This window comes from Astatotilapia calliptera, chromosome 3 (assembly GCF_900246225.1).
Source record: "Astatotilapia calliptera chromosome 3, fAstCal1.2, whole genome shotgun sequence".
NCBI lineage: Eukaryota > Metazoa > Chordata > Actinopteri > Cichliformes > Cichlidae > Astatotilapia > Astatotilapia calliptera.
This window is the reverse complement of record NC_039304.1, coordinates 1,037,672-1,050,882: the sequence shown is the minus strand read 5'-3', so window position 1 is coordinate 1,050,882 and position 13,211 is coordinate 1,037,672. Positions and strand designations below refer to the sequence as shown.

The following is a 13,211-nucleotide window of genomic DNA, read 5'->3' as shown; positions in this document are numbered from 1 at the left end:
TGCGTAGGTGTATATTTCGGCTCCCTCTCTGGCTGAAAGTTTTTCCACAGATGTCACAGCTGTATGCCTTAATTCCAGAGTGGGTAACTAGATGCTTCTGTAAGTGGCTACTGTGAGTAAAAGCTCTGCCACACTGATCACAGCTGTACGCTTTAACTCCACTGTGGATGAGTTGGTGTCTTTTTAGGGAAACCTTGAAGGAAAAAGACTTTCCACACAAGTCACAGCTGAACGGTCTCTCTCCAGTGTGGATGACCTGATGCTGTTTTAGTGAAGCCTTCAGAGTAAAACCCTTCCCACACTCGTCACAGCTGTATGCCTTAATTCCAGAGTGGGTAACTAGATGACTCTGTAAGCTGCTACTATGAGTAAAAGCTCTGCCACACTGATCACAGCTGTATGCTTTAACTCCACTGTGGATGAGTTGGTGTTTTTTTAGGGAAACCTTGAAGGAAAAAGACTTTCCACACAAGTCACAGCTGAACGGTCTCTCTCCAGTGTGGATGACCTGATGCTGTTTTAGTGAAGCCCTCACAGTAAACTCCATCCCACACTCGTCACAGCTGTATGCCTTAATTCCAGAGTGGGTAACTAGATGCCTCTGTAAGCTGCTACTGTGAGTAAAAGCTCTGCCACACTGATCACAGCTGTATGGCTTAATTCCAGAGTGGGTAACTAGATGACTCTGTAAGCTGCTACTTTGAGTAAAAGCTCTGCCACACTGATCACAGCTGTATGCCTTAATTCCAGAGTGGGTAACTAGATGACTCTGTAAGTGGCTACTGTGAGTAAAAGCTCTGCCACACTGATCACAGCTGTATGCCTTAATTCCAGAGTGGGTAACTAGATGACTCTGTAAGTGGCTACTTTGAGTAAAAGCTCTGCCACACTGATCACAGCTGTATGCCTTAATTCCAGAGTGGGTAACTAGATGCCTCTGTAAGTTGCTACTGTGAGTAAAAGCTCTGCCACACTGATCACAGCTGTACGCTTTAACTCCACTGTGGATGAGTTGGTGTTGTTTTAGGGAATCCTTCAAGGAAAAAGACTTTCCACACAAGTCACAGCTGAACGGTCTCTCTCCAGTGTGGATGACCTGATGCTGTTTTAGTTTAGCCCTCACAGTAAAACCCTTCCCACACTCGTCACAGGTGTGTTTTTTCTCTCCCTTTCTTCTGTGAGGTTTGTCGGCCTCCTGAGAGCGCTGACTTCTGGCTCCATGTTGGTCCTGCAGTGACAGAGATACAAACAGAGGCAGTGAGTGAAATGCAGTCGTGGAACAAACTCAACCTTCAAACTCCATTAACACTAGTTTTAAACCTGAAGGTGGAGCGTGGCACCAAACACCTTAAAGGTCTCTTATCCCCACCTGCTGGTAGTTCTAACACATTACATCCAACCTGCTGTTAAAGATAATCACTAAAATCATGCCCATCCCTCCTGATTGTGTACACACACACACACACACACACACACACACACACACACAACCATTATTTTATAATTTAGATTATTTTGTTGTTTCCTATTACATATTTCTATAATTTGTATAGATTTATACAGAATTATTCAGTGATAATAAATCCTATGTTTGTTTATTCTAAAGGAACCCCGTTAGCTTCCACAACAGATGTTGCTCGTCTTCCGTCAAATACTCACATAAAATATTACACAATAAAGTGGATTCAAGATATCCACATAATTTCACTCTTACATCCACAGTGAGGTTTCACAATTGTTCAAATATAAGCAATCAATAATAATAATAATAATATTTCTCTGTCAGCCTTCTCGGTTACGAATCGTCTTCTGCTTCTCTGTCATGCAGCGTCCCACAGGGCTCAATTTTAGGGCCACTGCTCTTTTCACTGTATCTATTGCCTCTGGGTTCTATCCTTAGAAGGCATGGGATCTCATTTCATTGTTATGCCGATGACTGCCAAATTTATTTGCCACTAAAACACAAGGATGGCATCTCCATAAAACCTATCACCTTATAAATAAAATTGAATTTAATATATTCTGAGGTAAGTTGATCTATAGTGTTACATCATATTCTATAAGGATGTTATGTGTTTGTAGACTTTCTGCCCAGTTTGACCCATTTAGCAGACGTCAGCCTGTTTAAGGCTCTGATATCTATTCTGTGTGACTTAAAGCAGTTATGACATGGTCTGATTTTCTCACCCAATAAAGGAATATTTCATATATCAGTCTACTCTTCATTCTATCAGACACAGTTATCACAGCTCCTACATTTGCTTTTTACACATATATGTAAGCATTGAGCCAAATTTAGTAATGCCAACAATATAATAACTATAATATTGGCCATATTATATTTACATTACCACAGTGAGGTGACTTTAGTCTCATGAACAACATCAGCTAATTGTTATTTACAGCTAATCTTAAACGACTGTTCAGCACAGAAATGAAGCCCAACAATCATGTTTCACAGTCCTGTGGTCTCAGCCTCAGATACTCATCAAATCACACAGAGCTCATGTAGAAACAAATGAACTAAATATGTTCTCCTTCATTTCTGTCAAACAAAGCTGTATGAAACGTTTCCAGCTGTTAGTACATAAACACATAAACAACAGCTGGTTGTTTCAGTGAAAATACATTGATGGGTTTTTAATAAAGTTGTGCAGCTGTAAAGTATTTTGTCTGGTGTCAATTCTATCGTCAGCTACATCGTTATGGCAAATGTTCAAATGTATATGGTGATAAATATCTTTGGTCATATGGTCCTGCTCTGTCTGTCACCTTCTGTGTTGAGCTCATTGTTTCCTCTGTAGTGGCTGAGCTGAGTCCAAGTAGCTGAAAATGTTCCTCTGCTGCTCCGTCAGACTCTCCTCCTCCTGCTGATCAGCTGGGACACAAAACAGATCTTTGTTAGGCTCCACACTGCACTGAAGAGTCAAAGTGTCTCATATGTTCATCTGACAAGTAAAAGAACACATTTTTGTTTCCCGAGGTGGGCAACTTGTTGGAAACAAACACAAAAGGTTTGAGCACTGATACCTGCCATTGCTGGCATTGAAAGATGCAACGCCAGCAATGTGGATTGTCAAGACTCAAACCAATCATCAAGCAAAGACAACAGGGATCATTTGTTTCTGTTTATTTAGCATTCACAGCATTTGTAGTTGCCTTCTGTGGAGGGGAAGTCCACGCACACTGTGTGGTACCGCCATCCGCAGAAGGTGCATTCAACCTCTGTAAGAGAAACGAGGTTGTCTGAGACTGAAATGATATTCACTAAAGAAGTGGTGATTTGTAAAACTTCACATTTTGATCCGGGACGTACTCTGCATGAAAACAAGCGCTCACTCTTCCTGCTCAACAAATGACAAGGGCGGAGCCTTATACCACGTGATACAGAAGCTGTGCCGTGTGATGCTAAAATTAGCAGGGAAAAAACAACGGAGAGCACGTCAGGGATGACGAGAAAGTGACAGGAGAAAATCCGTCCCGGTCAACCACCCAAACATCAATAACGGGAACCTTATACAGCGCTTCCCCATACACGTCGAACTCCCGCAGGCACAAAGACATTACGGAGGCTATCACTTATCACCTGACCAAAGATATGGCTCCATCAACACTGTGCAAAACGAGGGATTTAGGAAAACGATCAACACCCTAGACAAACGCTACACAGTGCCGTCCCGCAACTATTTTTCTATTGTTGCACTACCTGCTCTGTACACGCAGCGTCGAGCAACGGTGGAGACGGAATTTCAAGCAGGACAACATTTTGCTGCAGCAACAAAACGTGAGACATTTGTTGTTTTATGTTTATTTATTGTTATGAGAGAATCATGATCTCAATTCTAAGCCAAAAAATCGTGATTCTCATTTTATGCAAACTCGTGCAGCCCTAACATTAACACAAAACTATTGTTTCACCAGAGAAACACACATGAAGAGAGAGAGAGAGACAGCTACCAAACAGTCGTCATAATTCGTCACACAATGAGAAAAGGACAAATCAACAAGTAACAATGACTAATTAATATTAAAATCTGTAACATAATGTATTGTTTGGAGTTTAGTCTGATTGGTTCAGGATGAGCTGCCATTATCCAATCACACATCTGCTTACCTGCATCTTTTCTCTTTTTTCTAACCTGAGCACCTGATGGCTTTGAACTTTTGTTGTCCATCTTCCATTGGTTTGAATTTTGCGCTCCAGTACAAACACAAATCCCCCAACCCGAGGATCAGCACAATTAACCTAACAGACCTACACCTTAGTTCACAGATTCACTTTGTCTAAGGTTGATTTCTGGGATTTCACACAACCCAGGATTCAGATCGTGAATCCATGATGGGCTTGGATTTACATCATTATAAATGAAATGTGCTCTACTTGGAAGCAGCCGGCCCCGCCCCTTTTGACGGCTTGTGTGAGACTTTAAATCATCAAACTGTAAATTATAAATTTAAATTGTTATTGATCCTTTACCCCGAGTCCTAAAGTGTAGATTTATTTTCTTACTCTTCTTATATTTATTGTTTGTTTACTTGCACCGCTGTAACTGCAGCCTCGTCGTCTCGTCTCTCTATATGCTGGACTGTCTGTAGCGGAGATGACAATAAAGTTTACTTTGACTTCAGCAGCGCGCAGGCGCACCGAGGGCTCTCGCGCTCACTTTATAGAATTTAGAAAAAACATCGGTGCAGATTATAAGTCTGTATCATAATATCTGTTTGTTGTTTTTATTTTGTTTTGCGAGTTGGTTATTAGATGCCGCTCCAGCCAGCCAGAGACTCCCCGCCGCCCCGCCCTCTCCTCCCTGTGCCGCCAGCAGCAGGCGCACCTCGCAAACGGAGGGCGCCCTTACTCCCAGCAAATGGCTGATAGAAAACCGATCAGTGCCTACGAATTTCCCAATATGCGCTGGCATGACGTCGGGGAAGCATGGGTACGACCGATTATTTTATTTTTTTTCTTGCCCGTGATGCCCCCCCACCACGATGCATTCTATTGGTTTGCACACTTACACACACCCAGCCGTGGTTTCCTGTTTTGCTGGACTCTGGAGAGCCCCGCCTTTAACGCTCTTCTCTCACAGAGAGCAACAGAAAACTTGGAAAAACTCCAGATTGACTGAACTCAGTTCAAAGTTACCTTGACACCTTTAGATGTGAGACGTAGCGATGGGCCGCTTGAAGCTGACGCTCCGGTGCGTGTGTCAGAAAGATCAACACGCTGCTTCAGAAGCACCGTGTCGAGGCTTGATTCGGCTACGGGCTGTGCGTTAAACGTGAGTCTGGGAGCGCGCTAGCCGCGTGACAGAGACGCAGGCTTCTCCGCCGTTTGGGGCGTAGAGAGTTCTCCGCCATTTGGGGCGTGGAGAGAACCTAGGTTCGGAGTCCGGAATCTCCGCCATTTGGGGCGTTTGAGTTTTCAACAGAGAGCGCTAGCTGTGCGTGCAGATGCAAGCGATAGGCCTATGTTGTGTGTGTGTGCGGGCCAGACGTGGTCTGCGTGAGTGTGGCTGATTGTTGTCTTGTAATGGAGAATAAAATGTGTAAGTCTGCCTTAGAAGGAGATGTAAAATTTATGCAGAAAGTTTTACCAGGCAGCACGCAGTATGTAGGTTGTTGGTGTGAGAAATATGGATTTGAAGGGACATTAGTGGAAGTTAAGTGTAAAATGCTGGTAGAAAGAATAGCTGTAAGTGTAGCAGGTAAAACAGGTAAAGCGAAGCAGAGGAAGGAATTGCAGTTAGCAGTTGCTAAGTTGTGGCTGGAGCAGACTCAGAAGAGGAGAGAAGCACAGAATGTTAAAAGAGCAATATTGCAAGAAGTTCTTGTGAAACCTGAGGATGAAACTACAGCTCAATCCACTGCAACTACTCTAGAACAACACCGTAGAAAAGCATTAGGAAGAGCAAGAATGTTAGCAGAAAGAAGAGCCAGAGAAGAGCGTGAGAGAGCAGAGGCAGAGGTGGAGGAGAGATTAAAGGCATATTAGGAGCAGCATTGAGTCCATTACAGACTAGGCAAGAGAGGAGACAGAAAGGAAAGAAAGTGAACACAAACGTTACAACTACATATCCATCCCTGACACAACACAACACAAAAAAAAAAAAAAAAAAAAAAAAAACACATGGTGTTTCTGTAACAGAGTGTGAAGATGAAGAAAGTTTTTCTCCTGATCAATTCGGCGAGTGTTAGAGTGTCTGACGTCATGGTGTGTGTGAAAGGTATCCAGCTGGGGCAGACGTGATTCTGCAGGTCACCTGCCCAGTGGACAAAAAGAAATAAAATAGTTGTGTGGATGAATGATAGCATGAAGAGTGTTTGGTGTTTCTCAGTCTGAAACAGCTGTAATGCTATTTTCTGTTTTGGAGAAAAGTACAGTTAAAGAAAAAAACAGAGAGAGATGTGTGTTGTTTTAAGCAGTGATGAGAATAATGGAAATGTGATGAGAGAGGAACACAAAAACATACAGAAAATGCATTAACTATACCAACCCCACATGCATATACACATACAATGATACTAATGAGACCAGACAGCATCTTAAGCATGAGATTCTGTTTGTCATCTTGTCCAAGTCACTAGTAAGATGAAAGTGATACATAGACTAGTGGACTGAATATTATAGGAGGACAGATGGTTGCATCATAGAGGAGAAAACAGAATGCTGATGAGAGGTCTTAAATGAGTGAGCTGAGTGAGCTGATTGTGAGTTTCTGGTGTGTGAAGAAGTTTTACCATGGCACACATTTAGTTACATGAGAACTAAAACTTATTATGTGCTAAGACAACAGGGTTATGCTGTATGTTGTGTGTATGGCTGATTGGATGAATGTTTGAGATTGAACTGGCTGTTGATTTGTCTTTTGTTACTAAGTTGAACCTGCTAATTGGGTTGTTACGATTTATCCCCCTGGCATGAAGAACACGTGTCATGACTTAAACAAGGCCTATCTTTCTTTTATTTTGTTACTTTCATGGTGCACTGAAAGTTTTGTTTGATGATCTCTGTTTGAGCAGATCTGCACGATTAGAACCGAAGCGTCGGCGAGAAAACTGTTGCAAAGTGAGCTTCTCCAAAATTAAAATGGGCTCTTATTTGGGACAATTAGGAAACAAGTTCCTGTCCAAAAGGATTCAACGAGGAAATCCAGTCTAAATTATTTTTCTTTTTGAAATGACGTTGTTTTGCTGAGCGTGGAAACGAATGCGACGATAATTTCCACAATTAGCAAAAGAAGGAATCACTGAGTGAATGAGTAAGAATTTTAAAATAAATGGGGAACTGACTGACTGACTTAACACCATTGTGGGAAGTCAACCCCCACCTGACAAAGGTGTGGATGTATCTCTGTGTGTGTCTCTGTTGCAGGAGAAGGAGACCACAGGATTCCTCCTGTGGGTCACATGACTATGTGAACTCTGAAAATTTAACCTTTTTAGTTTAAATTCTCTGTCTGTGAATTTACCATGTGTGTGTGTGTTATTCACTAACTTGTGTTGCTCACAGACATTACTGTGAGAAAGTGTATACACCTGCGCAGCGCTAACATTTACATTTCTTTTTGCAGCAGATGGTTGATCATGTGATTTGTAAAGGATTCAGCACAGACAGACAAGTGACGATTGAACAGATGTGCAGTGGTTACAGAATAGTTACATGGAGCTCATTATCTGACCACACTGTTGGGCTCATGGTGAGTGACAAACTTAAGGGAAGTCACTGATTACAATGTGGAATAACATTGAGATGTTAAATAATTTGGAACAAATTATGGGAAAAAGTAGGAGTTTAATGAGTTTAGAATAAACCTGCAATGATACTTGTCTCTGTGATGCTAAATACTTTATTACTCTTATGATCTACAGTTGGTTGCAAATGTGAAGTTGTTTTAATTTTAAGACTTTGTCTTCTGTGATACAGGAGCTGGGAGCTAAACAAGCTGAACATTTAAGTGCTGACTAATGTTTTTACACAGGGTTACAGCGAGTGAAGCTGCTCCAAGGGACAAACCCTGGAGATTGTTTTAGGGAGACTGTGCAACATTCTTGTACATGTCTCATTGGGGAGTTGACACATGGCGAAAGCCGTGTGGCGAGAGGAGTGTCATTTTTTCAATTTGTAGATGTTGTGAGGTGCCATGACGAGAAGGAGTGACTGAGAGGATCGCCCATAAGATGGAAGCTGAGGGAGTGTGCCAAGCTCCAAAAAGTGATAGCGCAGAGGAGGTCCAGCGATGGACTTGTGGTTCTGTGAACAGCACAAATGCCAGGTGACTGTAAAATAACTAACAGCACTTTTTCCACAAGTGAAGCCAGTAACTTACTATCCTAAAAGATTAGCTCTAGTTGCTCGTGCTTTACCTCCATGCGTGAGATCAGTATGTGCAGCAGCTTAAGCTGTACAATGTTTCAGGAAATAGTTTATTTCACCTTTTGCAATTGTTAGTTCCAGAAGAGGTAGATGTTTACTATCGCAGACTAAACTTACATTTCTGTCACCTACAAGACACTTGTCTTTAATGTTACTGTTACTCTCACAACCACACATATTACCATAAAGTGGTGCACAATTCTGAATCTGTCTTAATGACTTAATAGATGTGCCACTTGTTGAGGGAAAGGTTTGGTTTGTTGATGATTTGAGTTTTACAACAGCAGAGGGACAGACTAGAACAGGTTTTACTGTAGCAGACAGTGAGAGAGAGTTATCTGTGTAGGACAACTAGCATGTTTCATATTTGCTTGAGCAGCAGAGATGCTAGCTTTAACGGAAGCGTGTAAAGCTGTAGAGAGACAATATACACTGATAGGCAGTATACATTTGCTACTGTACATTTCTTTGTAGTGCAGTGAGTGAGACGAGGTGAGATAACTTCTACAGGGAAACCTGCAGAATACACCAAACTCTTGCAAAATCTGCTGGATGCAGTGTTATTAACCAGTGGAATTGCAGTTTGTAAATGTGCAGCACACATGTGAGGGAAAGATTCAGTTGCATTAGGGAAAGTTCTTGCAGATAAGATCACAAGAGAAGCAGCTGTAGTTAAACATGGTGTTAACCTTTTATCAGTACAACATCAGCAGACATGCAGGCCCACTCACCTACAGCAGGAAAACAGTTGTGACTTACAGAGGGAGCAAGCTTGCAGGATGATTTTTTATCTGTGTGATAAACCAGTACTACCTAATAATTTGTATAAGACTGCTGCTATTTTGAGCCATTGGCTATACCATGTCTCAACAGGAGGGAGATGAGCAGTCGTTATACTCACTCTAGAATTAGTTTATACTCTAGGATTATTAAATACTTTTTAAAAAGAAAAAACTTTTTGCAGGCAGTAAAGTTAAGATTTAGGAAGACAGGCAGGACATGGTTAGACTGTATAGAATAAGTACATGAGGATTACTCCAACAGAGAATGGTCTGACTCTTTGAGATTATATATGTTAGAGCATTTAGAGTTCCAGTCTTCTGTAGTGATGATAGAAGAGCAGAAGAGAGAGCATATCAGCAGATTAGATGCTTGAAAATGTTTAAAAGTAAAGTAGTTATGAGAACAAATGATCTGCCAGATGATTCTGTTTCTTCGCAGGAGCAGAGCCTGAAGTCTGGAGATTGGATGATGATAAGGCCATGGAGAGGAAGTGCTGGTCCAGTCCATGGTGGGAAGGTCCATATCGGATGCTGCTGACGACGACCACAGCAGTGAAGATTGCTGGAAGGAACACTTGGATATATCAAGCGCACTGCAAGAAGGTGACACACATCCAGGCCAGCTCGGAGTAAGTGGCAGGAAGACCGGGAACAAAGGGGGGGGGAAAGCCTCCAGGGCCCCTCGTCTCAATCCGGTGAAGAAACTAACTGAGCCACAGGTACTCATCAGAATGGCTGGGAATGTGCTGTGCATCTTCTTGTGCCTGTGGACCCTGAGTGGGATGACAGGGAGCGCACTGGAACAGAGCAAACCACACCCAGTACCCGCATGGGTTTTCAACAACTACTGGTGGCAGTTTAAGAACACAACCGCTCACATAAACAACGAGACCAATGGTTATGCTTGTGATGCCACTGGCTACACGTTCTTCTGGACTGTGGCCCTATAGCATCACTGAGAGCGAGACAGTTTGTTTGGTTGCTTTGGCAACACATCCAGGAACACTGCCAACTTTTCAACTGCTCTGAACCTGAATGGAAGGTTGATTCACCAGTAGCTGGGAAGGTGAACTGCTCTGGTAGGACAGACCTGCTCGTCTGAATCAAAGAATATGACTTGTTGCAGGACATTATACAGTTAAACGAACTGGAAACAGGCCAATTGCCTATGTGTATGAAGGACAATGGATTAGCCCAAGTTGGAGATTAACCATGGAACATGGCAACATCACCTATTCTTTTGTCTTCTGCAAGAAGGATGTAAACAGAGAAGCCTTTTGTCTACATTTACATCATGAACACTTGAGGTTTTGAGCCAAGAAGATCAAAACAGCTTGATCCAATTTCCTTTACAAAGCTTTTTCTGTGGTGACAACAGGACAGGAGAAGAGTTGTAAATGCAGATAATTCACCAGTTGATGCCTACAGTGAGAAGATTTGGGGGGTTGATAGGAGTCATAAAGACGGGTGTTGACCAGGCTGCAGCTTTGAAGTTAGCTGAGAGCCACATGAACAAACAATAAAGTCAACTGATGCGTTTAAATACCTATGTCTGTATACAGTTGGATTGTAGTGACATATGATTTTTGAGAATGATGATTCTTCTTGTTTGACCTTTGACATTCAGTTGTGTACTTTTGCACGACAGGAGTAGATCCGCCACAAGGCTGGATAGCTTGGTTACCGTCTGGTCCTTGGTGGCATCTTCTTTTGAAGATATTAATTCCTGTTTTTGAACTGTTGATACTGATTTGCTTATGTATAGGATGTAGTTTACTGTGCATGAATGAAATCTACACTGACACTGTCTGAACAAAGGGTGCATAAGTTGAAATTTAAGTATACAATGACAAAAAGGAGGGAAATGTTAAGTCTAATTGTTGAATGTTGCCATTGTGTTTCTTAAATTTGTATAGTCTTAGTTTAAGCAGTAGGATCAAAGCCATTCCTTTGATCCTGACCACCTCTCCAGCCACTCTGTGCTGGGGGAGGTTTTATTGTAGATACATCCTATCTGAAAGATCTGTTTCTTCTGATGTAAGCTTCCTGGGTTTATGACCCTTTGATCAGCAGACACACACACACACACACACACACACACACACACACTCAGTGTATGTCATTTACATATAGTGCCTTGTCTTTGTAACCAAAGGGGGGTTGCAAGGGGAGGTGTTTTGTAAACTATTGTTTGAAGTTTGTCAATAAAAGGCAGCGAGAGGAGGCCACCATTGTGGTCATTTCGACGTGCTGGTCACAGATGGAAGGGCCTCCCTTGCGCAAGAAATCGATCGAACACTGTTGCCTTGTTTTTCTTTCATGGGAATAAGTCCTGGATACAGCGGGGTCTGAGTTTAGACCCAACAGCCGGGTCCTGCAAAGACCGAGAAGGCCAGAAGTGCGAGGCTGTGAAATGGGACGGTCCAGCCTTCAGATCTGTGTCACCGCTGTGTGGGTGGAGTTTAATAAACTCGCCGTCTGCTCCTTGCTATCTAAAATATTACAGGACACTGGAGTAAACTCTCGACCGTCTCACACTTCTGTTTCATCAGTTTTCTGTTTGACGTTTATTCAGCTGTGTGAAAATCCCGCAGGAACCCACCGATGGATTAATTTGTAGTATTAAGTTGTATTTAATCTAATAATCTAATAACTTTGATCTCAGCCAAACCGATTTACTCCGGAACAAATGAAACACAGAAAAAAGGCAAACAATTACATTTTTAAGTTATCCGAGTGACTTATGGTAAATGGCCTGTACAGCGCTTTACTTGGTCCTAAGGACCCCAAAGCGCTTCACACATCCAGTCATCCACACACACACATCCACACACTGGTGATGGCAGCTACAGTGTAGCCACAGCCGCCCTGGGGCGCACTGACAGAGGCTGCCAGACACTGGCGCCACCGGGCCCTCTGACTTATATATCATGTTTAACCTGAGTAGCCAAAGAGCGGGGTCTGAAAACGATGAAGCCGGGAGTCCGCTGCTCTCGCCAGCTGGAGTGACCATTGAACCCCCCGGCTTGCTATCGAGCGGGTGGGTAACAGACGTCTCCGAAAACGTCGGCGCGCTTTTGCAAATATGCGATGTCTTGATGAACCCAGCAGATATTTGAAGTTTACACAGCTACTTTCTCCCCTTAATATATGTTAAAAATTTATTTTGTGGCCCAGAAAGATTAATAAGACTAATTTTAAAACTTAGTAGCGGCCGCCATTGTTGGCAGCTGAAATTTGGCTGGGCCGCACTATGAATTCTGGGATATGGTGGGCCACGAAGGACACACCCGACCCATCCTTCAAACTCGGGGGAATGAAGGACGCATTTGAAGGAGTCGAGGAATCGGGACAGCCTTCGTCGCCTGGCTGTGACGTCATCGGCCTTCAGATGCGGCCTCCGGAGGATGCAGCCGACGTTTTGGGACACAGCTTGTGTGTCTTTGTTGGTCATGTGACCTCCCAGGGACTACACATGGAAACGAGCAGTTTAGCTCAAATCTGGCAGGTTTCCATCGTCTGTTTTTGTCCTGATGTCCATGAACATGAACACTGTCCCTGTCAAACACGTCCAGATAATCTGATCCAGTGTTGTTCTTCTTCTGTGGTGTTTGTGATGGAGCTGCTGATCCTGATGTCCTCCACCAAGGGGGCAGAAAATTCAGCTGACTGTCATCATTTATTAAAAAGATGTAACAATGTGACATAATGCAATATAATAGTGTCAGTTACACATTGTGGGTTGCACTGTGGCCAGAATGGACATTACCTCCTGCCTAATGGAAGCTGTCAGCCATCCTGCAACCATGAATTAGATAAGCAGAAGTGAAGGGATTGTCAACAACAATTTAATAATAAAATGTAATGTGATAGTTGCACTTTATTGGCTACCCACAATCGTATGAATAATAACCATGAATGCACTGCATGCTCATAGCAAGTTCTTTAGGGTTAAAGTGAGATCCTGCTTTAAAGGGCGCTTCATCTGCTGGGAATGACATGTTTCTTCTAGTATGTAAGGCTCAACCCATCTTACTGGGACTTACTTTTGTAGG

At 42.8% G+C, this 13,211-nt stretch overlaps 2 protein-coding genes across 3 annotated transcripts in view; both read right to left on the bottom strand.

Moving 5' to 3' along the window:
• Positions 1–13,211, bottom strand: part of LOC113015885 (NACHT, LRR and PYD domains-containing protein 3-like) — a 525,401-nt gene that overhangs the window by 456,105 nt on the left and 56,085 nt on the right. The window lies entirely within an intron of this gene.
• Positions 1–13,211, bottom strand: part of LOC113016285 (phospholipase D1-like) — a 39,537-nt gene that overhangs the window by 11,846 nt on the left and 14,480 nt on the right. The window contains exon 1 of one of the 2 annotated variants that reach the window (XR_003271206.1): positions 2,773–2,804. The exons of the other annotated variant lie outside the window; for it this stretch is intronic. The gene's annotated coding sequence lies outside the window, so the exon portion shown is untranslated. Of the gene's footprint in view, positions 1–2,772; positions 2,805–13,211 lie in introns of those variants that run through there. 2 annotated transcript variants of the gene reach the window in all.